The sequence below is a fragment of the Hypomesus nipponensis genome, chromosome 14, assembly GCF_054491055.1.
Source record: "Hypomesus nipponensis isolate SF chromosome 14, ASM5449105v1, whole genome shotgun sequence".
Classification (NCBI taxonomy): domain Eukaryota; kingdom Metazoa; phylum Chordata; class Actinopteri; order Osmeriformes; family Osmeridae; genus Hypomesus; species Hypomesus nipponensis.
Window position 1 is genome coordinate 11,845,814 of NC_140374.1, and position 27,856 is coordinate 11,873,669.

A 27,856-nucleotide genomic window follows, 5' to 3' on the forward strand; every position below is an offset into this window, starting at 1 on the left:
GGCAAACTTATGCATATACACACATATTTCAAATTACAATTATTATTATTCAGAAAAACTCAGCGTTATAACTAATAAGCTATTGGAAAAGCCATCAAACACACAAGTAGCAAGTAGCCGTTGCCTCTCGTGAAGTCGAAATCTTGCAAGGACGCCCACTGCTAGGCTAACCCGCCAAAACTACCACCCGCACTTTCCTTTCAACTTCCATATACCGATTACATTTTACAACTTTTACAATCATCACATTTTTTACATTGATCATACTTCCTCTATATGTACTGTGAATCCTACTATTAATTAACTAACATTTGTGAATTTCTGAACACTCGTGTTGAAATGGCCGGCGCACTGCTTTGAAGTTTGCAGTAAATCACCGATCCTAACTAAACAACAAAATACTCCTCCGTTAAATCTATTCACTACACACACATCGCTAACACCCCAAACTATCATTTCACCAAACATTCAATTAGTATTTAGCTGGTTGACCAACCTGTGGTAGAAGAAAAGAGAATAGAAAAGATTGTGTGAAGACAGTTAGCAAACTGTGCATACTTTGGTTTCCATTTTATTCTGGCGCATATTTGCTGGTCACCAAAGCTTCTAGCTTCACACTTCACTCTACACTCTAGCGCCATCTAATGCACTGGTGGAGGCTGACAATTGCAGTTGACAATTTGTAAACGTATGTTTAAAAAAAATAAAGGGGTGCCAAGTTTTCATTTATTAAACACTAAATGTTCAGCCCGCTACACTCTCCCCTACTTTTATGAGATGTCTCCTGACATCTGCGCTTACTAGTCAAGTCTGCTGTCAAATCGTCAGTGTCTAATAAGTCCACATTACTGGTCTGGAATAGTAACTGAGTCCTGGGTGAATTTGACATGCCAGTACATTACTAGGCATCAAACAGGTTGGCGTCTGAATCACAGAATTAGCACCATACTTCCATGGCTGATAAGATGGGTCCCCAAAGCTATTATAAGTGAACAGTTCTCTAGGTACTGTAGCTCGGGATGACCTCCTCACGGTCTCTTCCAGAATTTCATTTTGCTGTACCGCCTCTGGTTCACCTTCTGCTCTCTGTGCCATTCCGGGCCCACAGTCATGTACTTCTTGTTGGGCTTGAGGCTCCACCACTGCCTCCACCTCAGGTCCTGGTTCCGCTGTCCGCTCTGGTTCGTCCTGTTCTTGCCTTTGAGGTTGGAACTCCCGTGCCAAAACTCTTAACTTGCTACTTTGTTTGGGTTGGTTATTTTCATTTCGGACGTTGGTGACACAGAACCGAGGTAAGTATCGACGTACGTATGTGAATTCCTCCTCGTCTGAATCTTCGGTGTCTGTTCCATTTGTTTCGTGGTTGGTCTTTTGCTTTTCCTTAGTATTTCTTTTCACAGGTTTGATGGGATGATCTACTTCGAGAGGTAAGTCATTCACAGGTAAAAGAAGATTCCGGTGTAGGACACGGAGGGTTTTGTCCCCCATTTCAGCTTGGATCTTGTACACAGGTCCATTGCCGACCCTGTCTACGACTCGGTGCACCTTTCGCTCCCAGTATGATCGCAGTTTGCCTGGGCCACCTCTCTCTGAGAGGTTTCTAACAAGCACTCTGTCACCTGGCTTAATAGTAGCACCTTTGATACCTTTGTCATAATACTTCTTCCCTTTTGCCGATGACTTTTGACTATTCTCGGCTGCAATTTTGTATGCTTCCTGCATCCTTGTGGCCCACTGTTGTGCAAATGTCTCTTGAGTTTGTTTCTCACTTTCTGGTTTAAGATCAAATAGAAGGTCTACTGGCAAGCGCGGGGCTCTTCCGTACAGCAAGAAAAATGGTGAGTATCCTGTTGCTTCATGTCTTGTGCAGTTGTATGCGTGGACTATATGTGGAAGGTGTTCTTTCCACTCCGATTTCTTTTCCTCCTGCAGTGTCCGAAGCATCTGTAGCAGCGTTCGGTTCAGTCTCTCCACTGGGTTCCCCTGTGGGTGGTAGGGAGTTGTACGAGAGTGGGAAATTCCAGCCAGCTGTTGAAGTCTCTGGAAAAGATGGTTTTCAAACTCACGTCCCTGGTCGTGATGTAGTTTCTCCGGGAATCCGTAACGAGGAATGAAATCTTGAAAGATTTTCTCAGCTGCTGTTTTACCCGATTTGTTCTTTGTTGGGTACGCCTGTGCAAAACGTGTGAAGTGATCAACTAAAACAAGAATATATTCATAACCCCCTTTACTTGGTTCAAGATGGAGATAATCTACAGAGAGTAATTCAAAAGGTGCATTTGTGGTAATACAACCCATGGGAGCTTTCTCTGGAATGCAAGGGCGTTTCTGTTTGATACATGAGCACTTCCTGATCACATAATCTTCTATCTCACGCTGCATAAAGGGCCAATAGAATCGCTCTCTCGCTAAATGTATCACCTTGTCTGCTCCTATGTGCCCCAAATCATCATGTAGGTTACGTAGTACCATTGGTCTTAGCTTGTTTGGTAGTACCAGCTGCTTGCGGCATCCTGTCTGTCTGTGCAAGATCCCATTGTGCAGTACAAGCTTGTTCCATTCATGGATTAGCCTCCTGGTTTCATGTCCCATTAGTTTTTTTTCTTTACAGTTTGGGTTCCATCCCTTTTCTTTTAAAGTTATCACTTCATTAATTGCAGCATCATCCTGCTGTGCAGCTTTGATATCCTCAGGTGTCACAACTGACACATTTCCTGGTAATGCACTTTCGTCTGCAGATTGAAGTTGTAGTGCAGCTACCCAGGGCACATCTTCATCTCTGACTGCTTTACTTCCTTGCCAGACAGCAGAGACAACATCCGGTGGCAATATTTCGGTGTACTCACTGATTCTCTCATTAAAGTCAAGAGGGTGACGAGACAATGTGTCTGCATCCACATTCATCTTCCCCGGCCTGTATTTTAAGTCAAAATGAAAGTCAGCTAACTCCCCCACCCAGCGATGACCTACTGCATTAAGTCTGGCAGTGCTCAGAACATACGTCAACGGGTTGTTATCCGTGTACACAGTAAATGTGGGTGCATAGTAGAGATAGTCCCGGAATTTATTACATACTGCCCATTTGAGAGCGAGGAACTCAAGTTTGCCAGAGTGTAGATAATAATTTCTCTCAGCTGGTGTCAGTGTTCTGGACCCATAGCCTATAACCCGTAATATACCTTCCTGTTGTTGATAGAGTACAGCCCCTAACCCTTCATTCGATGCATCCGTGTGCAGTATAAATGGGAGGTCAAAGTCTGGGTATGCCAGGATAGGTGGATTAGTTAGCATGCTCACAAACTTGGATACCACAGAGCTGTGTCCTTGTGTCCACTGTATTGGTGTTTTTGAAGGCAACTGTCCATGGGTTCTCTTTTGTCCTTTCCCTTTTGCAGGTCTATTAATGATCTGATCTGTGCTTTGAAGCAAATTAAAAAGAGGTTTTGCTAGCCTGGAGAAATCCTGGATAAATGAACGGTAATAACTAAGAAAACCCAGCAATGCTCTGACCTCTCCTACTGTCTGTGGTTCTTTCTCTTTTAAACACAGTACCGCCTCTATGTCTTTGGGATCTATTTGTACACCCTCGGCCGACACTAAACGACCTATATACCTTATTTGGTGCTTAAATATCTCACATTTCTTTGGACGTAGTTTGATTCCATGCTCTCTCATTCGACACAGCACTCGCCTCAGGTCTTCAACGTGTTCATTGAAAGTCTTTGAGTAACATAGTACATCATCCAAGTAAGGGGAGCAACAGTCATCTCTCACTCCTTCCAGAACTCCCTCCATGCATCTTTGAAAGGCAGCAGGGGCGTTGGTGAGACCGAATGGAATTCGCACCCACTCGTACAGCCCCCAAGGAGTGCTGAAAGCAGTGGCCTGTCTTGAGTCTTCATGTACAAACCCTTGATGATAGGCGCTGCCTTGATCAAGGATCGAAAACCACGTGTATCCCCCTAAGTTATCCAACAGGTCTTGTATTCGGGGCAGTGGGTGCCGGTCAGGGACCGTTTTACTGTTCAGTCCTCTGAAATCCACACACAGTCTTAGGCTGCTGTCTTTTTTTCGTACACACACTACCGGAGATGAGTATGGCGAAGTGGACTTTCTTATCCAACCCTGTGTCAACAAGTTCTGAACATATTCTTTAACCTCTTTGTATAGGGGTTTAGGAATCGAGTTATAACATTTCTGTACAGGTGTATCATCCTTCAAATTGATTTTCAGTGAAAGGCTTGGAATACAACCGATATCATCATCTTCACGTGCAAACACATCCGATTCTTCATAGAGCATATTTCGAACCGTTTCTTGATCATCTTCCTGGAGATGTGATATGTCTACTGGTGGGTGCCAATTTCCCTTGACCCTGTTCTTTTGTTGCTCAGCTCTTGATTCGTTGGCTTTTTCGGTGTTTGTCTGGGCCGAACATATTACTGAAGTGTTAGACTGACTTGCAGGCATTTGACTATTAGGCTTGATCACAGGGTTCAACTGAACTAACTGTTCTAGCCAACCTAACACAGTTCTCTGTGGGAGATAGATGTCATGTTGCGTAGGATTCTGGATAGGGATTCTGACTAGCTTGGAGAAACCACTCGGAACATCGACGATAGCCGGGAAAAGTTCTAACCCGTCTGGACATTTCCCCTCCATCTCCGGCTCAAATATCATTGTCCCTCCTTCTGGCCAAGATCTAATTCTGCATTTTATGTCACTTATCTGACCTGCTTGGATGGTAAAGCCTTTCTTCCCCACATTCACAATGCAGTTTGAAAGCGTTTCTTTAGGGGATATCACAATGACTGATGAAACCATTGTTTGTGTCGTACTCTCTGTGAGCTTCATTGCTTCGCTTAACAATGCATTAAGATTTAGCCCACCCGTCTTCTCACTATTCTCTTTGATCAACTCTTCAATCACGTTGAAACCCAAAAGCTGACAACCTGCACAGCTCGAACTAACTAACATGGGTACACGTATTCCTATTCTCCCATGTACATTGCTCAGTATTTCCAGGAGTACATCAATCCATCCGTCAAACGGTATACTTGTGCCATTGGCTGCAGTGACATGGAGGTAGTTATCATTAAGTAGACTCTCTAGGGGTTGAATTTGGACATGTGGCAATTCACTTTCTACCCAAGACCTACTAACGACACTAACCTGGGCCCCCGTGTCTAGCAGCAAATCGACACCAACACCGTTGATAGTACATGAGACCATGCATTTCCGGCCAATCAACTGAGCGGCATGTTTCATTATTTTTGGTTTGGCCTGCGAGATTGGTGTTTGGTTCATTTTGACGTTGTCATTGCGAAGGTGGGACTGTTTCTGGACACTGATCACTGGCTGTCCCTCCCCGGTGATCTCACCCCGTTTCCCGAACTCTGTTTTTTTAAACAGCCAATCGCTCTGTGGCCTGCCTGGCCACAACGAAAACAGTGAGGGCAGTTTTCGTTTCCTTTCTGGACACATTCCTGACATTTACCTCTAGTGTCAGTTCTCCGAGATGAAGTGCTAGTGGGGGGTGGACAAGCTGCTGTTGAAGTTTCGCTGTCAGTGGGTTTAACCATCTTCTGAAGGTTCTTGGTCAGCGCTGACACTTGTGCTGTAAGTTGCATTATAGCCGTACGATTGGCTTGGACTTCACTGTCAACATAGGTTGGTTGCAAGTGCTCACTATGTTCACCATCAGCCTGCAGTGTTGAATTGACAGTCACTGGTTTGAGTCTAGTTGTTGGCGGGCCCAGACGTTTCAGTCTCTCTGCCTCTTCACTCGCCGATTTGGCTACCTGTTCTATGATAAAATCATCTGTCACTCGTGAGTCGGAAAGGTAAGGTTTGATGTCACATCTGATGTTTCTATCTTTTTCACTTAGCCCTTGGTAAAGTGTATGGAGGAACACCCCTTGAACTAGATTTTTGTCATAGTCAAACTCAGCGCTACTTTGTTGTGACGCGAACAGTACACGTTGTTTGAGACCCATTATTCTGTATACAAACTGCTGCGCAGTTTCTTTGTCTTGTTGTTTTGCGTTACTCAGCTCCTGAAAGAGCTCTGTGCTACTTTTATCTCGCAGATGAGACCGAAGGAAGCGTTTTAACTCTGCGACTGTGAGGTCGTCTTTGTTTGTTAACATTTCCTTAAAAGTACCTGGTTTGATTACCTTTAGTACCGTTCGAATAATCTCTGATTCTGTAAACCCCTCTTTGATACCCTCATCAATTTGTTTACAGACACTGTTGTATGTTATGTCAGAACTAGAATCTGATATCTGACCTCCATGCACCTTAAACTCTCTTCGGGGCAGATAAGCTGCAACATCAGTAAACCTTACTACCTGCTCAGAAACACTTGAACGAATACTCTCTCTGTCTCTGGTAGCAGGGTCTCTTGTGAGTTTGGCCCGATGCCCCTTGTTGGCCAGTGGGCTGTCGGCTGGAACAGTCTCATGGTGATCCGGAATGTGAGTCGGAGTGGTCGTTGCATCATCACCTGCTGATTGAGAATCATCTTTGCTAGCCAACAGTCTATCAATGATGTCATTTAAGTACAGCAGGCGTGACAAACCCTCATCCTCAAGTTCCTTGAGTTGGTCACTTTTAACAAAGTCTGTGATGAAGTAAAATAGTTCAGGTTCACTTAGTACAGTTAGATCTTGGTCTTGTTGTTGTTCTCCATCATCTACGGCAATTGCCAGTTCGAGTAACTGGCTGGCACTCAATGACGGTAGTTTCTTATGGATGTCCCAGACCAGCGCCCGACGTGGTTCTAAAGCTGCCATCTCTACTGGACACCTGAAGCCTCGGCTCTCTGGATGACGCACTCTTTGCAGCCTTCCCTGAAGCTCTGACGCAGGATCACCGTTGTAGGATCAACACTTCTCCACCTGGTGGCGCTAGATCCCGGACGAGCCCCCAAATGTTACCGGCCTCAGGTCTAGGGGTGCCTGAGCCGATACATAGATGTTCTACAACTGTGGTAGAAGAAAAGAGAATAGAAAAGATTGTGTGAAGACAGTTAGCAAACTGTGCATACTTTGGTTTCCATTTTATTCTGGCGCATATTTTCTGGTCACCAATACCATTACATACATTTAAGTGATTCTTTATGCATAGTCCTATTATTCATTTGTACAACAATGTAACAACTAGGCAAACTTATGCATATACACACATATTTCAAATTACAATTATTATTATTCAGAAAAACTCAGCGTTATAACTAATAAGCTATTGGAAAAGCCATCAAACACACAAGTAGCAAGTAGCCGTTGCCTCTCGTGAAGTCGAAATCTTGCAAGGACGCCCACTGCTAGGCTAACCCGCCAAAACTACCACCCGCACTTTCCTTTCAACTTCCATATACCGATTACATTTTACAACTTTTACAATCATCACATTTTTTACATTGATCATACTTCCTCTATATGTACTGTGAATCCTACTATTAATTAACTAACATTTGTGAATTTCTGAACACTCGTGTTGAAATGGCCGGCGCACTGCTTTGAAGTTTGCAGTAAATCACCGATCCTAACTAAACAACAAAATACTCCTCCGTTAAATCTATTCACTACACACACATCGCTAACACCCCAAACTATCATTTCACCAAACATTCAATTAGTATTTAGCTGGTTGACCAACCTGTGGTAGAAGAAAAGAGAATAGAAAAGATTGTGTGAAGACAGTTAGCAAACTGTGCATACTTTGGTTTCCATTTTATTCTGGCGCATATTTGCTGGTCACCAAAGCTTCTAGCTTCACACTTCACTCTACACTCTAGCGCCATCTAATGCACTGGTGGAGGCTGACAATTGCAGTTGACAATTTGTAAACGTATGTTTAAAAAAAATAAAGGGGTGCCAAGTTTTCATTTATTAAACACTAAATGTTCAGCCCGCTACATATGCCTAAACATTTGACATCACAAACTGGCTATATAGCCATACGTTTAACGTGGCGTGTCTTAACCCTTGTGTTATCTTCGGGTCATTCTGACCCATCAGTCATTCTGACCCACCGTTGTGATATAATTAAAACCCATTATCACCCATTTTTTTCATGAAAGCTTAAGGCGACAGTTGTTGTAATTTGAAGCAAAACGTTTCACAAATGTATCTAAATCTAGTGCTTTTGCACGCTGTTTCTCAATACTGAGAACAGCCAGATTTCTCAAACGGTCATCTGCCATGGTTGAGCGAAGGTGATTTTTTTTGTAAGTAAGACTATTTATATAGCACATTTCATAAAAGAATTGTAGCTCAAGGTGCTTTACATAAAAACAATAATACAAGTGACAAAAGTAATAATTAAAATAGCAAATCTATAAGAACAATAATATAACTAATAAAAGTAGTAAAACCCATTTGAGATAAAATTACTTAAATGCTTCGGTAAAAAGGTAGGTTTTAACAGGGAGCCAGTGTAAAGTGGCTAGGACAGAACTAATGTGTTCTCTCCTTTTAGTTTTTGTTAATAATCTAGCTGCAGAATTTTGAATGAGCTGTAGTCTTTCAGTGGTTTTACAAGCTTCAAAGTTGATAAGATTCGCTCACACCCAGCAGTACTCACTGGCAAAACGATAGCGATCTTGCTCAAGCAAAAAAGCTCAAAGACAATCTCCTTAAAAGGCGCCAAGAACGTCACAAACTCTGTCAGACTGGACGGGTTTACTTTGCCATTTGGTGTTTCTTTCAAGAAGTCTTTTTGCCTGGTGTATCTCAGTTTCAAGTCTTGCAAGTCAGAGCCATATTCCTCAGCCACTAAAAAACAAATTCTTCCTTTAAGAAATTATTGTTTGATGGGTTTAAAGCTTGTATACCCTTCATTATCTTGCTGCTAGAGTTTGAAAACTGCTTGTCCACTTCACTGATCGAGTCTATGATGGGAATGAATATGTCTATTCTAAAGGCATCTTTGCTGTCAACATGTGTTTGCTGTCCAAGTGTAGATGTTACAAGACGATCATGTAGTCTCATAGATGTGTTTGGTTCTTTTTGATTTGACAATGGTAGAAATTATGCAACCATTGTATGTTTCAATTGCTGTCCCCCACAGCTCATTAAAGCTCTCCTCTTTGCGATTATCTTCCAATGTCTGTCTGAGGGTTTCAGTAAGGTCAACTGCTTTGGCAAGATCCACATTAGTTGACTGGAGCATATCAGATAAAAACTTTGTTTCACCTAGCACTTTTCTGAAGACTGAAAGGAACCCTATGAAATTTAAGTCAATTTGAGACCGTAGTCCTTTTGCGTCTACAGCTCTCTGTGGATTGGCCTCATCTGAAATTTCATCCAGCACTCTTATTACTGCAGTCAGCCTGTCCATAAGGTTTCTACATGAAACATAGTGACAGGCCCATCTAGTGTCACTTAGCCTTGGTAGTTCTCGTGGTGCCCCACTGAACATTTCTTTTTGAACATCCATCCACTTAATGTGAACATATGAGCCTAACATGAATGTGTACAGTCTTTCCAGTGTGAAAAAAACATGCAGCTTCTGGGACATTTTTTACACTGTTCACAATGACAAGATTCATGCCCTGCAGTGAACATAAAATGCATATTTGGCAACTTCCTTAACCCTTGTTTGGACCCCAGAGCACCTGCCACTCATGACTGCAGCCCCATCATAGCCTTGACCCACCAGATTCACTTTGTGTTCCAGTCCATACTTTTCCAGACATTAAATAATTTTCTCTGTCAAACTGGCTGCATCCTAAGTGCTCTGCTTTCTGGTACTCAAGGAAGCTCCCCTGGACCCCACCATTGTAATAACATCTTCCTCAGCTGTTCCTTTTTTTGAATATCTTTAGTCTCATTCGGTACAATAAAAAAGTGCTCACTTTCTTTAACTTTTATTGTTTCCTCTCTCACCATTTCTGCTTAACACTCCAAAATCTCATTGAGTGCTTTTGCTTGTGTATTTTGCATTTCTGGGACCCTGTGACAGTTGTTTTTTCATCAAGGCATTGTGTTTACTCAAAAGGCCAAACATTTTAAGGAAATTTCCAGTTTTTTTTGGTTTCTGTTTTATCATGGACACGTTGGGAAATATTCTGAGTGGCTGTCAACAGCAAGGTTTCATGCAAAGTTTTAATTTAGTTTTGATTTTTGATTTCTTGTTTTTGATTTTCATCTCCCATCATTCGCAAGACAGTTGTATTTTGCTTGGCCATTCTTTTATACTCACTCCATACAGTCATGGCATTTACATGTGTCTGATCTGGCATGTACACTGAACCCACTGTCTTTAGAAATTACTTTCTTCCAGTTAGAATAGCCATTTTTTGTAAGCAGTATGCTGAATCTTTAGACAGGGAATATTCAAGCCATGGCCGAGAGCATTCTTTTTGCTGCTCCATGTTGTGTCTTTGGGACTGTCTTTAAACCAGGCTGCACTGCTGCATCATCTTTGCATTTTGATATCTTAAAAAAGAGGAGTGGCAAATATTATGATCTAATGCAATTTCACAGTACATGGCCATAGCCAATGCATATAAGTGACATTACATATTATCCTACTGTATGGCAATTTATATGGAAGAATAAAAACATACCATGTGGTCCAGGGGGAATTGCAGGTGTACTATCTTTCTTCCTGTCATCTTCATCTGCCTCCTCCTGATTACTCCCTGCCTGTCCCTCTCTCTCAACCTAGAGCCTCTTCTTCATCCCTCACTGATTCTTCTTCTTCCTCGTCTCCTTCACTTATTTCCTCTTCTGATTCACTTATTTCCTTGTATGCTTCACTTGTTTCCTTAACTCCTTCCGTGGTCTTCTCCTGCTCGGACCCTCCTGGTCTCTCCAGTTTACTGCCTTCTCCTTCATTTCTCTCATTCTCTTCCTCCTGTGTACTCTGAATTTTCTTAGCAAAAAAGCTGGCAATATCCCCCCCTTTAGCCTTCCTTTTCATGTTTAGGCTTTAGCAAATTTCTTCAGTTACTCTGGCCTGCAAGACGCGACATTTGAAAAGCTCTGGTTATTACTGTAGGGCCCTGTAGCTAATAAGTAGCCTATAACAAATAGATTTGTTTCCCTCCCTACAGCATTTTGTTTGACTAGGACATATACTACACTAGTTCTGGCGACTTGGGGGTTACCCTGGAGGATCTGTGTGACCTGGATCAAGTGATAACCCCCGACGTCCAGCGAGTGTTCCTCCCTGTTGAGTCTTACGAGAGTGGTGTAATAGACTAGGTACAGTGAGTCTCAACAACTTGAAAAGAGCACGAGTCACGTAACAGACCAGGTAGACAATGCAAGGAATACAAATATTTCACTTATCTTTTTATTGTGAAAAGTTTTCAAACATCACTGTGGTTCACAACGATTTGGATACGGCACGAGTGGTGTAACATACTAGGAGTGGTGACTCACAATGACCTCGAAGCGGCACGAGAGTGGTGGAATATTCCAAGATTGGCGAGCCTCAATAAGTTCAAAACAGCACCAGAGTCACGTAACCGACTAGGTAGACAACGCAAGGAATACAAATTTCACTTTCTTTTTATTGTGAAGTTTTCAGAACATCACTGACTTGACAACGACTTGAAACAGCATGAGAGTGGTGTGACAGACTGGGATCGGAACCAAGCTCCTTCTTCCGATCGAGAAGAGGGGGGGGGGGGGGAAGGGCGCTCATTTGTCCAACCTATTTGCAGGGGGGAAGGGCGCTCATTGGTGCTACCGGGCCTAGTTTTGCTGCTGTGTTACTTTGTCATCGTGTCTAGGCTGACCCGCAGCGGCCCTCTGCAGGAGCAGAGACAGAAGCGCAGAGTTGTCAGGACCACTGTGGCATCGGTTCTCTGCTTCTTCCTGTGTTGGCTCATGTGGTTATCACAACATAGCTGTGGGTCAAAACGACCCCAACACCGCGCAAAGGAAAATGTTTCACTTTATGTATTTTTATCATGAGAAGTTGTCACAACATAGCTGTGGGTCAAAACGACCCAAAGGTAGTTGGGGGGGTTAACAAAGAACAACACTCATTTACCAACTTGATGAATACTATACTGATTCAAACTCCTGAAATGTTCCTCAGTTCATTTGATTTGCTTTCAATTAACCTTTTAGTTTCCTCCAGATCATTGAATTTTTCTTTGTGTATTCTGTTGGATTTTGTGATCAGTTGGGCCATTAATGACCCAGATTTCCCATCTGCCTTCTCTGCTAGCTGATCTGCATCTTTTTGCAGTGAGTCGCACACCTCTCTTAAGACTTTTCTCTTTTTCCGCACTTCTAACTTGTCTTCAGCTTCTTTCCTCTTCAGGCTGTCTGGAAGTCTCTTTCTTCTTCCTTTCTTGTTTCAAGTGTATCTTGTACTTTGACCTTGCAGAGGCTAAAGAAGCCAGGACCTCCTTGGTCAGAGGTACCTTTAGAACGCCCCCACAGCCACTGACCATCTCACAAATAAACCTCAAGGCCTCCATCGACTCTTCAAGGATGTTACAGAGACACCTGCTTGTTGACTGAGAATCCTCTCTCAACTGTGGCTTGTCCATGGGAGAGAATTAGAAGGCTCTGACAAAACTATGACAACTCAGGGTAAGACTCTGCGTGCTGAGTGCAAGAAGACATTAATCAGCTGCTGCAGTGGCTGAAATACTAATCTCTAGCCTCAACAGTGAGAAAGCTCTCAAACTGTTGGACGATCACATCACCTCCAATGAGAGAATTAAATAATCACTAATGTGTTGAATTTCTCAATGTGTCAATATTAGAGGACATATTTTATTTATATATTTTTCCGAACCAGCTGAGACGCCTCCTGGCAACTGACTATCCTGCAGCAATTTCTGCGCTGTAGTCTCCATATTTGAAAGGCACCACTCTGGATCCATGTGCATGCTTGTGGGGTCCAAACATCATATGGCCCTGACCAGTGGATTCTTCAAGGGACTTTTTTCCTGTAGCTTCTTAACCATGCTAACCAGGCCCTGCCTACACTCGCTCCTGAAGATGAGCACAGAAAGCCTCCCTTACCCTGCCTCCTGACCCTGCCTGACAAGTAGAATATAAAATGCAAACCCACACTGTAAATGGTATAGAAAGTAAGATTTATAGTTTTCTAACAAAGGTTATCGCCCTCATTGAACTTGATAAATAATAAATGTATAATAAGTTGTTAAAACTATACAGTAACTGCTAATCATTGCTAGTAGTACAATACAATTTTAAAAAGGTAAATTTATTAACATTAACACTAACTTGTTAAATTGGTGTAGAGTACAAAAATCCATACATGTAATGCTACAAAGAGAATATATTGAACCTACCCTTATGGCAGATTCAGCGCCCAGGCCTATATCAGCATTCATAACTGGGACCCCGTTCGCCTCATCAGCCACATTGACTTTGGTCAGCTGCAGGGGGGTGAGGTCCTGGAGGAGCTCTCTCTTCAAAAAACGTCTCAGTAGACTCTATTGAAATTACAGCAAGCAATTAGTGGCAGGACTGTTTAATATAGATATATCATATTCAGTTGAATTAGGCCTTAGCTTCATTGTTTACCTTTAGCTGCTCACTCAGATCTTTGGCCAAGAAGGGCAAAACTGGCTCATCGGTCAGGTATTTGGTCAAGACGGGGTTGAAGATCCTGGATATCGCCAAGAAGAACTGGAGTTTGGCAATGAGAACTTTGACAAATCATCGTCGTCTCCCACAACTCTCTCCAGTAGGCGTTAAATCCAGTGTTGCGCCTGAACGCGTTCATTGAACGAAAGTTCATGAACTCATTCATAATTTTGGTGAACGTCAACTGAACGTACTGTATTACTGCCTGATGAACAATACTGTGAACGTGTTCATTCTGGTGTATGTGAACTCTCTCACTCTTTAATTTTGTTCAATAAGGTGCCAGATTTCTAGAGACTTCCAGGCGAAAAACACCGTTAACAGTTCTGTATCCAGGGTTGCCCAACCAGTCAATTGCTGCGTGTGATTTCTTCTACTGTCTACGGCAGTGTTCACATGTGACTTCTTTTTTTTTGAAAAAGCGCTGCCTTCAGCACCTTTTTACATGCAAGCCTTTGGGAAAAGGAAAAAGGAGGATGCCTTTTTTTTTAAGCGGCCGCCTTTTAAAAAGTTCTAAAAAAGCGCTGGGTTAGAGTTCAATTTTCTCAACTTTTCAGAAAAGCGCTGGGTGACGTCAAGCGCCTTTTTGACAGCTGACCAATCAGGACAAGGAGAGTAGGTACAAGTAAACCTTCCCTAGTAACCTACCTTAGTTACCAGGCTAGGGCTATGGCTCCTCAAACGCCAAAGCTAAAGCAAGTAATTGCATTTAATTAGCCATAGTAGCTAGCTGTCGATAAGTAACCAATGGAAAATAACGGATAATCATGTATCGCTAGACTAAGAAGTCAAGTGTAAATGCGGCCAAAGTTGCACCGAAGTTGCGTAGAGGCCGAGAGCGTTATTGCAGACAGAAAAGATTTCAATGTTTTCTAAAAGAGATTCCTCCCTTAAATGCAAATGTAAATCCTGGTTGGATGAGGATAAAGATATGAAGATTAAATCTGACACCGTTCCAGCGTTAAACTAATAAAATAATTTCAGTCTGTGACTTTTCAACTGACTTTCATGTGACCTGCATAGTCTCTGTAGCTAGAGGTAACAAACGATTCTTTCATTTCCCGACTCGGTCAGTTTCCTCATTCCTTTTCACATGGCCGCTGTTTTAGTAGGACGTGAATGATATTCGCCCAAGTCATCATACTGATTGGTTTTGTTATTTTCACTTTACATTTACACTTACAGTTTTGTGCAGTGTAATTGTTTGACGTGATAATTAAATGCTAGTGTGATAATGCATGACCAAATCATACAAACTCATGATACATTATTTTAATGCAGGAATTTCTTTTGAAATAGTATCTGATGGTGCACATGTCATGCACTAACCTACATGAGAATATGATACGTGTTTGCAGTGGACATATACCCCCCCCCCCCCGGTTGAAATTAACGAATGACTCGAAAAAAGATTTGTTCATTTTATCATGGGTAGTTAGGGGCTTGAATGACCAAAGCACCCCCATAGCACCCCAGTAATATTTGTTTTCAATATATCTATTATATTCAGGCTGAATTCTATGGACGCCCTGAACAGCATGGTGAAGAAAAAAAAAAAAAACTTTTCGTTATTTCGATTTTGATTGTCATCAACTTGTATGAGACGTCTGACGTAGCATTCAAGTGAATTGTAACCATGCTCCCGCGCTTTTCATTCATAAAGCATTCATAAAGATGGTTTGACCCGTCAAAATGGTCAAACCATCTAGACTGGAAGCTTCTTTGTTGGTTTCCAAACATCTGGGCTGGGTATTTACGGATAGGGCGTCTTGGTCCTTCATCTGGTTTCTGGCTTAAATCCATGATAGGCCCGTTAATACTTGAACTTTTGAGATTGTACAAATGCTCTACAATATTTTTTTTCTGGTTCAGTGGTCCATGACATTTTCAATAAAAAACAGAAGGAGCTTGAACCATCTCAACAGCCAGTCGAGTTGAAGAAACTTAGTGAAACACGTTGGGCATGTCAGCACTCTGTATTGTGGGCAATTAAAAAATCACTCCCTGCCATTCTAGCCACTTTGCAGGATGTTCGAGTACAAACAAATGCAAGGCGAAAAATAGATGCCAGGGCAATGCAGGGTTTTATCGACCAAAAGTTTGTTTTGCGCCTCATTTTATTTGAGGACATTTTCCGGATCACCAAATTTGCTTCAGACCAGCTGCAGTCACCTAAACTCGATATCTCATCAGCAAGTGATCTGATCCAATCTGTCGTTACAGCACTCTCTGAAAAACGTTGAGGAATATTGGAGCGATATACAAAACCGTGCAAATGAACTGTGTGCCAAGGTTGGCCTAGCATCGGGGAGCATATCATCACAAAGGAGAGATGCCCGACCACAAAGCCACAGACCGTACTCGCAACTCTGATCTGCGCACCGACTGCTTCTATCAAGTTGTTGACAGACTGGTCAGTGAATTGACGAGACGCTCCTCTAAAGATGCCGACGATGTGATCGGGGGGTCTCAGCTCTAAGCCCACAACACAAGTCCTTCTTAGACAATAAGTATCTATTGCCCATGGCACAGTTTTATGGCATCACTGAAGAAAATCTAAACGCAGAGATGCACCAAGTCCGGCGTTTGCTTGAAAGAAAAACAAAACAAGGACACTCGTTTAAAAACACTACTGAATTGCTGTTACTTATGGAACCATATAAAGATGCTTTTATGGACTTGCATAAACTCATCTTGATATCCCTGACACTTCCTGTGACATCTGTGTCATGTGAGAGATCTTTTTCCTGTCTCCGACGCTTGAAAACATGTCTTGGAAGCAACTGTGGGGATGACCGAAACAGCAACTTGGCAATTTTGGCCATCAATACACGAAGAGCGAAGGCTCTGGATGTTCAGCGCATCATTGATGTATTTTCCGTCAATCACAACAACCGTCGCATTGTCCTGGTTTGAGACTGTTACTAAGTGATAATTATCACCAATATGGTGAATACTGATTCCCCAGTGCTCTGGGTGCTTTTTGATTTTGATATTTGATTGAATGCTGAATGTTGTGCTTGTTTCATTTAAAACTTTTAATTGTGATAAATGCGGTGTGCTTGCATCGGTTGTAGATCGGTATGTTTTCAGGCTGTGATAAACAGTGCAATGATTCAGCGACGCATCACACAAGCTTGAGTTCAAATACATTATTTAATGTGAAATTACGTACTATACATACAAGTCTTACATTTCTTAAATGTATGTATGATGTGCCTGTTGATCGGCCCTCCTACATCACACCGGCATGATAGGTTGCTTGCTGAGCAACAGCACAAACACAGCTACAACTAACAACGCTAGTTAACTATTTAGCTGGTCGGCTCCATGACGCCTGGTAAGTAGGGCTTGTGAGACTGCTCACCAAAATAAATAAATATATATATATAATAGCGCAGCTCCCCCTGTCAACGATCTAGCACCCCCTCAGCACTTGCATAACAATTATTCTGGCGCCGCCCCTGCATTTTACTGAACGAGATTCAAAGAACCGAATCAGTAAAATGAACCAAACTTCCCATCACTACCTTCTACGAGTATTTGTATCCTTTTTTCACGTGACCCGCATTGTATTTTTTAGTAGAGGAAACAATTTCCTTATTCCCTTTTATTTCTTTTGAAATAGTATCTGCTGGTGCACATGTCATGCACTACCATATGATACGTGTTTGCAGTGGACGTGTTTGCCCCCCCCCCCCCCCCGGTTGAAATGAACGAATGACTCAAAAAAAGATTTGTTCATTTTACTGAACGAGATTCAAAGAACCGAATCAGTAAAATGAACCGAACTTCCCATCACTATCGTTGATACGTCTACCATTGCTGAGTTGGAAGCCTGTGACATCACAGCGTACAGTAGATTACGTGTTGAGTTTCAAAATGGGCAGAAGCTGTACGACTTTGCATGCCCTTGCCAACAAATGTGCACACAGGAACCAGTGTGCAGTGCCATAGAGGGGGAAAAAAGAAAAATGGAGAACTAAGAGACATGACACCAAAAAATAAATAGTATGATGCCAGTAGCTGTATGTACATTCTGTTTATCCTCACAATCTAATTGTTTAATGTTTGTTTGTTTTAATTTAGCCATTATGTTTGACAGTTTGTTGAATGTGAACAATGTTTCAGTCCAAAATATAGAATTTTGGCATGCCCAGATGTGCATTTTTTCATGACAAGATTTAATTTTACAATTTCATGAAAATCTTCCAGGAGGGCCTACATATAATAAAAATGTTAGACTCAATCACTGCAGTTTTTTGATGTTGTATATAATTATTGCGGGGAGACATGTTAGTGAGGTGTTAACATGTTTTTCACTTTGAAATAATGGTCCAGATCACTAGTAGTTCCTGCAGGATGACAAGGTAACACTTGAGTAATTAATGATGATTTATACTGGTTTTCACAAGTAATATATGAAGTCAAATTTAATATTTGACACATACAATATAAGCATACATTTATGTGAGGCACTAGTGATATTCTAACAGACATTGCAATCTGGAAGATGTGGTTTTGCGCTTATCGCAATAAAAATGCAGGATACAAATTATTTTTGACAAGAGATCATCAATGTTTATATTCATATCCTAAAGAGAAGTCCTCCTCAGGCGGCTACTGTAACATAAAGGTAGGTCTTTGGAGTCAGACATATTGAACTGACATTCAAGAGCTCATATTGGTGAACTAATCCAATCATGAGCATGTCAGCATTACTTCCTAATTATTAAAAATGTTATACAAATTATCATTATTTTTATTATACCATGTTCAGTGTTGGGGTATTTACTCAGAAAAAGTAACTAGTTACTTCTGAAAATTGTAACTAGATTACTTTACTAGTTACTGCATTTGAAAAGTAACTTCACTACTAGTTACTTAACTTTCAATTTTTTTAAGCAAATGTCCAAATTTACTGCAAAGATACATAGACAAACATCATGGCCCTTTCATCACTATATTTATTTTTCCATTTTCAATAAAGGGCATCTCTTAGCCTTTCCACATAGTCTATTGTAATTGTAAACATGTAAAACAAAATGGCATATAAAACTCAGCCATTCACTTGAACGAATATTAAGCCTGTCCACACTATCTGACCAAAGAAATATGCCTCACTTTAAAATCTAATTGAGTTGACAGCAGTTTAAAGACACCTCTCACCTAGACAGAGTGCATTTTACTGTAATATGTTTGTCCTTTCGAGCAACAAAGTTAAAAATAATGAGAATATCACCACTGGCTGAACCCTCCTGTCTCCGTCTCATCCATTTTCCCACTTCCCTCCTTCTACGCCAGCCCAGGCTCTGCACCAGCTATGACGGTGGTAGTAATAGCACTGTTAAGCCTCGATTTGAGCAGATTTCTAGAAAACTTGGAAAAACAACATTAATTAGCTAGATTATGTACACTGTAAGGTAAATGCACATGCCTTGTTTGGCCAATTCGGTCGATTGTGGAAGAAACTCAGAACGTTTTTTAGTTATCGAGGAGTATCCAGCCGTAGCGCTAGCTACTTTTGGGGGAGGAGAATTCAGTTTTCCCCCATGTTTCCACTAGTCACTAGAATAGGGGGTCGCCAGACGTCACCACGGAATTTTGGGGGGTCGCCAGGGGAAAGGTTTGAGAACCGCTGTTCTAAATCACCCATTAAGCAACACACAAATGTCATTGTTAGTTAAACTAGCTAGCTCTATCTCATCTGCTTTTTATTAATGATTTGCAAGGAATGCAAGAACAACTAAATAAAGGAAACACCTAGACTACCTAAGCTACTGTAAAGCCAGTAAACCTGTTTCGCTTGCTAACGCAAGAGCACCTGCTTCTCCAGTTCTCAATAAATAATCTAGACAGGCGTTAGCAATAGGCTAGACTGCTATTTGTTTTTTTTGCGATTTTTTTCATAAGCTTCCCTTCTAATGCAGCCTAACAGCTAGCTAGAGCAGTGGTTCTCAAACTTTCACACCCCGTACCACCGTTATGACCAACGTTAATATACAGTAGCGTATACCCAGGCCTATTGGGCTCCAGACAAACTTTTTTTACAGAGCACAGTAGCCCCTGACTGAATTTTTTTTGGAGCGCAAGTTGAAAATTAGGGGTACACCTTATGTCAACCTGCAATGTAATTATTAATGTAGAGAGGGTACAATTTCTGGGAAAATTGTGGGGTGTGCTTGCGTCGGTTGCAGATGGGTCAGTTTTTTTGGGTCAGACGCACCACACAAACTTGAGATTAAATACATTATTTAATGTGACATTACGTACTGTACATGCAAGTCTAAGCTAAATGACATAAATGTATGATGAAGTGCTTTTCTAACAGTCCTCCTATATCACGACACTTGCTGATTATAACAGCACAACAACGCAAATACAGGCAGGGACACAGTAGCTAACATCGCTAATGCTAAATACGTATTTAGCTGCTCGCCTCCATGAGAAGGGCTCGTGAGACTGCAGACCAAAAGAACGGAGGGAAACCCACTGGTTTGGCACATTAAAACATGTTCGTAGGAACATAGCGAAAAATAGCCCAAACTTTCCAAGACTTTAACTACGGTACTAATGCTGAGGACTCACTGATATCGCTGTACTAGAACGTCTTATCTATGCGTCGTTGCTAACGTGTGCTGACGTTGTGCACACCCAATAATTTCAAAATGTGTAGGTCGCACCTGCGTAAGTGCTTGTAAACAATGCTTGCACTGTCTCAAAACTGGTCGCAAAATGCAACCATTTGGTCGCAGTCTGAAGCCCTGAGCTACACAGTTTGCGCAGTAATTATCGTGGATGTTTGCATGAGCCACTACCCGAGAACCGTCAGGTAGTTGCGCGGGCCAACATTTATTTTTGTTTTGAAACAAAAATATTAAAGGGAAAGCAAAACTTTGTAAAATTACATTTCAATTATATCATGGTTAAGGTATTAAAATATTTGTAAGATTCCTCCGCGTACCACTAGAAGGGGGCACACATACCAGTGGTACGCGTACCATGGTTTGAGAACCACTGAGCTAGAGTAATTTGTAAGGTATGTATACCTAACAGTGGACCCCTAGTGCAAGAAAAGAGAATGTTCATTAATGCTGCTACTAAGTATTTCAGGACATGCTACTCCTACCATATTTCTGGGGCGGTGTTAATTAAACTGTTCATTTTTGGTGCGGCGTTTAATCGAGAGCAGCGTTTAATTGCAGAAACGGTACGTTAAACTGTAATCTCATGTATATTGGGGGCCCTCTGGCAGCTACGGGGGCCCTAAGCAGCCACTGATTCGGCCCTGCTGTATGAGAATTGTGTTCAGCATTCTTTGTGTGCAAAGAGAGGCCGACCCCCAAATCTGAACTCTGGGTAACACTAGGCTTACGTAAACAAGGTGACCTGGGCTGACCACTATCTTACTTGAGAGGCCATATCATATGTTAATCAGATGGTCAAGCTTAGAGGGGTCAGAGAGTGCGCGCAAGGTCTATGCAAGGGAGCCAATGAAAGTAAAGCCATATGACAGTTGTATGAACCAATATCTATAAAGAGCAGTTCTGTTTAAATAGGTAGCTAGCGCAACATGCTACCGGACAAACTTAGTATCATCATGGCGTGTGATGTTTGTGTCTCCTTGTGGGCCGGCTGCAAGCAGTAAAGCTTTCTTAACTTTTTCACCAACTAACCGTGCTTCATAGATTAATATTTTTGACACTGAGTCACTCTCTTCTCAAGGGCTGACTCAAGTTGCAGCATTCCTGATCCCTCTGCAAGGTCCACTAGGGCAGGCTTGGCTCTGCCCTCCTATGTACTTCCGCTCAATGTTCATTGTGCCTTCTGTACTGCGTTCGTCTAGGCTTTCGGTATATTAGTCCGATGTCTCCGGTAAACTTTTTACCAGTCCAATCAGCGAACAGAGGGAGTGGCTGAGAATAATGGGCCTCATTCTCGAACATTTAAGTTTCTTCAGAAATTTTGCTTACGGGCTTCGGGAAAACAACGTAAGAAAAAGACATCCGCCAAATTCATTAATGCTTGAAAATGTGTTCCTACGCAGCAGAAGTTTTCTGAGCTGTGATCGCCTCGAAGAGTTTTCTTAAATTAAAAGCGTGTCCTCGTGGTCCTGAATTTGCATACATACACGCCCCGAAAGCTCCTTATAAGGGCACGCAATAGCAGTGACGTGTGCAGTCAGAATCGTCATAATTAGGAAAGCAACAGGAACACAAGTTATGTCCAAGCGAAAAGCAGCCGGTGCGCAGGTGCAACATCATACCAGTAGGATGAGCAGTGGAATTGTTCTCCATTTGATCTAACAGTGTGCACATTAAGCAAGGTTAATTATTATAATTATTAAAATCCGAAGATGTCCGTTATGGCAAGCTGTTTTATCATTTAACCAATGAATTGTTGATATCCAAAATTCGAATTGATAGTTAAGTTGATAGTGATAGTGTTTGATAGGCAGTGGATAATAAACTGGTTTGAGAATGTCTATTGTGGTTTTATGTTGGCTATTACTCTAACATTGGGAGTCCAGTCAAAGTGCGGAGGGCCTGTTACGCAACATTAGTCTCAACAATGAGAGCAAAGTAATTAGATATTCCAAAACAATAAATTATACATCCAACATATGTTTTGTCATTTTCTTTATTTTTGTCAGAGAAATGATTCTTACTTTTTTCTTTTTCATTTAGGAGTGCTTGTTAAAAGTTGGTAAGTGTGCCAGTGATCCAAATGACCGAGAAAATGGCTGGGAGACCGGTGGATGGATGGGGGACATTGACGGAAGTCTTGATATCTGCTGTCTGTGTTGGAGACAAGGAAATTGTTAACACTTTAATGGAATACCCAAAACAAGTATACTTTTCCAAAGGAAAAATCAAATGAAATGTTGGCATAGTCTTACTTCTTCAAACAATCTAACATCTTCCAACTCCTCCATGATGGTAGGAGACTTAAGCCCAATTTATACTTAGGTCGCCGACAGAAATGGCGTCACGGTCGACACTTTAACCGTCGCTTGAAAGTGTCGCCTATCATGAGAAATTTCCACTGGCGCTGATGTCGTCACAGTGTTGCGCAAGTGTGATTGGCTAGATAGACGGCACGCGTCGTTGACTTCATTGTTTTGAATTTTCAGTGAACTTAACAGCTGTTTATGATGGAAGGAATAGAAGAGAGATTGGCGGAGCAAGTTAGAACATATCCACACCTTTATAATGCCTCTCAAAATTAGCTACAGCCATTTTCTCCGATCGATCACCTAGGGTAAAGCATAAACAATGCGAACCTTGAGCACAGGCGACTGTTTCCCAAAGTATAAATGCAGCAGCCTGAGCGACACTTTTTTTTGTCGGCGACCATTTCAAAAGTGTCGGCGACTTAAGTATAAACTAGGCTTTAAGCACCTGTGTGTTAAGTATCTTGGTCTCGTGCAGATCAAGGTTTTTTTTGGAGTTAAGCTCCTGCTCTTTCTGTCTCTGCTCCGCCTCCCACTGCTGTCGCTCCTTCTGACTCCACTCTCTCCACCTCTGCATGTCCTGACGGTCTTCTGCTAAACTTTTCTCTGCCTCCCTTATATCTGCCAGTCTCTTCATGTGGCTTCTCTAAGGTATTTTTCAGGTTTATCCATCTTTTAATTTTAAGCCTTGTTTTGGCATCCTTCTCTGCTGCCTGCATCTTCCGGGCCCATCTCTGTTCTGCCAGTATCTGTGGACTTTTTACCACCGGTGTCCGTTCTTTCTTTTCCTCATCCACCTTTCTCTTTTCTGGAAACCTGCTCATGTTCTCTGTTCTGTTGTAAAAGAAAGTGACAGTAGTGTTGACATAAACTTTTATAGTTATGTTACTCATTATGACAAACAGATAAGACACATTAGAAATGACCAATTACTTTGTGACGTCATGGCTCCATTGCGACAAAATTCGAACTGGTCCACTGGACATTTACGTTTTTCAAACATTTCACCTCAGTTTCGTACTTTTGCATATCTATGACACACATTTACATATTTCATTTCTATCAACAGAAGCCTACGTCTTGCTGACGTCAGCCCAATGTGTAGAGGTTACGTCGGCAAGATGTAGTATGGAGGGCGTTCGCTAATTAGTAAGACGTCGCCAAAATGTTAGCATTTGATCAAAACTGTCTTCCAGACGATAAGTCAAAGCTGCACCAGCCAGCCGCTAAATCCTGTTAACTACCACATCTATTTGTTTATTTTTTTGTTTGGATCGCTCATACAGCAAATATTTAACTATCCGTAACCAATCTGAAATTTCACTTACCAAATTAACATGTAGCCTATAGGCTGAACATCAACATTGATAGGAATATATGGAACCAATGAAATACAATGTTTGACCACCAAAAATGGGCTATTAGCAGTATAGCTACTTGATTCAACCATGGATTTTCAGTGGGTATTCTAATTAGGGTGACCAGATGTCCGGATTTCATCCAAACAAGTCTGGTTTTCCAGCCATTTATTCAGACCGCTCTTGCGTGTCCTCCTTTTCGCCCTTTTGTCCTTCTTATTGATCCTTCCTGCTCACCATCGCAATTTACCACTTGCGTGGGCTTCAAAAGAAAGACCTTCAGACCTACGTGGAGTTCAGAACTCCTTTGCCACTGAGAGCATCACAGATCGATATCATGCCTTCTGTAAGCTGTGTTGCATTGATATAGACGAGTAGTAGGGGTAGAGTAGGCTTTAGAGCTAGCCTGGTCCTGAATAGACTCTCATACATTACATTTGTACAGAGTCTGTGTAAGCTCCATTGACAAGCGTTAACTTCCTTGAATAAAGAGACACGTTAAAGGGGTCATTTACTGCAAAACCCTAGTTTATCTTCATAGTTAAATAACAACAGTTCTTAGATGGGTATTATGGATATACAATGAACCAGTGTTGCCAACTTAGCGACTTTCTTTCTAGGTCTGGCAATTTCAAAACCCTCCCGGCAACTTTTATTGTCAAAAGCGACTAGCGACAAATTTAGCGACTATTTTATGGGGCTATTATTGAAGCAAAACTGGTCACTAGAAAAACTGGTCACTAGAAAGAGCATTAAAAGAGCATTAAAAAGAGAACTAAGAAAATGTCTCAATGTACACTCTTAATTAACTCTTAATTAATAGCCTTATTTAAATACAAACTTCCACCAAACTAGTTTTAAAGCTGGTTAGACTCCTGATCGGGACTCGATCCTAGCTACTTACACATATACGGCACAGACATTTTCAGGTAGGTTAATTGGTCAAGTTAGCTTGCTACAGAGCCATAGAAAAAGAGAGTTGTGACACGCTTTGATCTCGCCGACACGTGATCACGTGGTTCATGTAGCTCGCTGTAGTTCCAAAAAGCCCCACTGTTGTCAACTTTTTTGAATGGTTTTCAATGGAGCTGGCCAACGGAAGTCGCTTTCTCAGGCAAATTACGAATGAAACAGGCTCGCATGAAGAAATCCGATATTCTGGCTATCTTCAACTGACTCGTATCTACATAACGCAGTCCTCTCTGACGTTTTTGGTGTAAAATGGAGTGATCTACAACATTGTGAAAACTCACTGCCAGTGAAACGCAGGAAAAAAGCTAGAGCTTTTTTGTGACGTGATTCCGGTAGCTCGCTGTTGTTAAAAAAACCCCCACTGCTGTCAACCTGTTTGAATGGTTTTCGGCGGGACAGACAGCAGCACAATCTCATTTCACGGATATTTTCGGTATATTAACACAATGTCAATTGGTTACTGGTGTGTTGTATCATGTATGTCTGCTACTTTATTAACATGTATGTATAACATTAATTTATAATACATAACGCAGTATTGTGAAGCAGAGCTAGAAATGGCTATGCTGGCTACCATACTTTACGAACTGTACATACCAAACAGTAGCCTAATGAGGACTAAATTGTTCCACTTAACGTTTAACATTCGACTGTTGAAGTAACTGGTATTTTTTAAATTCATCATTCCACTTACAATTTACCACATTAACAACACTTATATCTGTAGTACTTGATGCAAGTTGAATCAAACCATGATCACCAGCAACTGTTCAATTGGTAAAAATAGAACAGAATATACAAGGCAACCAACTGCAATTCAATAAAACATTTTATTGTTTACTGTACAAAATGTCCAGTGTTCTTCCACTCCGTTTGTTTGTAGTGATCCAGTGATCTAAATGTCTGCTGTTCACAAACCTCAGCCTAGGCACACACACAATTATTATAGTGTTTGAAATGCAGTATAAAATGTCCAATGATTGATTGAGCTCCTGCACTTCATTTGATCCTAGAAAAAGTGTTGCTTAGCTCTACCTTAGATACTAGCCCTAGTCTAGCTCTAACTGCAATTAGAATCTAACTAGTCATAATCTTACGATAAATTGTATCCAAAGCTGGCTATATGAAATACTACTAATAACAATTGATATGTGTTGGTTGAAATATATTAAAAATGCAGGATTTTCATCAATTTACCAGCTAACTTGCTTCGGATCCTTTAATCTGCCATTCATTGTTGCTAGCTCTACTAACTAGGCAAATATGAGAAGACTAACTTTGTATGCCAATGAACACCAATAACTAGAACTAATTTCACAGACTATAACCAAACCAACGGACTTCTGGTTATGATACACGTGCTCTCTAGCTATAGCTTCAGTAAAAGTGTTGCTTAGCTCTACGTTAGATAGCTAGCTAGCTACTAGAATTACAGTTTAGCTCTAACTGCATTTAGAATCTAACACGCTATAATCTTACGATAAATTTGATCTAAAGCTGGTTATATGAAATACTACTAATAACAATGGATATGTGGTGGTTGAAATATAAAAAAATGCAGGATTTTCATCAATTTACCAGCAAACTTGCTTCGGAGACACTGAAAATGAATGGGGTTCAACGGTGGAAAATACAATGTTTTGAACTATAGGTCGCGTGAGACACGCTTTACTTCCGCATTCCTCAATAACAATGGGAGTCTATGGAAGTGTCGCAACTCTCTTTTTCTATGGCTCTGGCTTGCTAGTGCCACTTCAAGGATGTACTACCAGTTTGCTCAGTAAGCAGAGCTAAAGTTATTTCTTCACAGATAACTAGTGTTACTGATAATATTGTATTTTACTGGCCAATATAAGGCTACTTATGACACCTAGGCCTACTACTAAACAAAAATATACTTACCAAAAGCTCTCGAGGTGTCTGCCTTGGATCCTGAGGGCAGCCACGACGAGTCTAAGGAACCGCTTGACCCACCCAGCAATGTAATGTTTCCATAAAAATCACTGGACCACTATACTGCCAACTGTTGGTATGGAGGCTCTACAGCTACCGGCACATATCATCGCACATGCACAGGAGTTGTGGATTTGTACCACGGCAGAAGTGTAGCAAATGTCATGTGTAAAAACACAGCCAATTGAGAGGCCAGCCTTTGTGACTACATATTTGGACAATGTTTTACACATACACAAATCTGAGTGCGCATTCGTGTATCCTTGTACGCATTCGTGGATCGTAAACAATTGTGGATCGTTGTACACAATTGTGGATCGTGCTGTGCATTTGTGAATCTTCCTCTGCATGTGTGTATCGTGCTGTGCATTTGTGAATAGTTTTGCTACAATAATAGCCCCATACTTTTTCCAGTGTTGTTGGAGACTTGCTGGTGTTTTGAAGACTGATGGGAAAACACAATTAGTTTTGCAGTACTGTCCTCAACAAACAGTGGGTACTGCCGTGAGCTCCGCCGTTATCCCTAAGCACTCACAGGCGGCCAGTTTCACAATACCCTCAAACAGCAGCAGCAGACCCACACAGTCCGTATCCAGACTGCAAATGAATCACGCATGCGCTAAAGTGTTAAGCCCGAAGAAAAGAGGAGGGTAATAAGTAGAAGGTTGGAAGTAGAACTAACAAATCCACCCCACATAGTAGTCTTTTGTTTTAAAAGGATTGCATTGATTTAGGCTATGTCTAATGTGGGTATAGACAAAGCATTAAAGTCATTAAGTTATTTAGAGATTTGATGGCCTTTGTCAATACCAAAACATCCCCAAAAACTCAACAATCAACAGAAGAATATTCATTTGTAGTTCTAAACATATTAAGGGTGTTTTTACCCACATTTTGTCTCTCCAACAATGCTATTCCTCTCTCCCACACATCAGCTGTTACAAATATGTAAATTAGGCGATGACATTGTCATGTCACAATAGGGGCTTCACTTTTTTTTGGCCATGTTCTGTACCTTTGCCAAGACCCAA

The 27,856-nt window shown here is 41.4% G+C and overlaps 1 long non-coding RNA gene and 2 pseudogenes across 2 annotated transcripts; all 3 read right to left on the reverse strand.

The window, feature by feature from the left end:
* Nucleotides 1-9,549: 9,549 nt before the first annotated feature.
* Nucleotides 9,550-10,159, reverse strand: LOC146258604 (uncharacterized; annotated as a pseudogene).
* Nucleotides 10,160-11,919: 1,760 nt separating this feature from the next.
* Nucleotides 11,920-13,661, reverse strand: LOC146258605 (uncharacterized; annotated as a pseudogene). Its single transcript, XR_014729778.1, has 4 exons — nt 13,527-13,661; nt 13,288-13,435; nt 12,769-12,993; nt 11,920-12,676 (listed from the first exon to the last, which is right to left on the reverse strand). The product of XR_014729778.1 is annotated as an uncharacterized LOC146258605 (transcript).
* An 8,554-nt stretch (nt 13,662-22,215) lies between these two features.
* Nucleotides 22,216-26,845, reverse strand: LOC146258606 (uncharacterized). The gene is made up of 3 exons (XR_014729648.1): nt 26,775-26,845; nt 22,991-23,376; nt 22,216-22,387 (listed from the first exon to the last, which is right to left on the reverse strand). It is a non-coding gene; the product is annotated as an uncharacterized LOC146258606 (long non-coding RNA).
* Between the last annotated feature and the right edge of the window lie 1,011 nt (nt 26,846-27,856).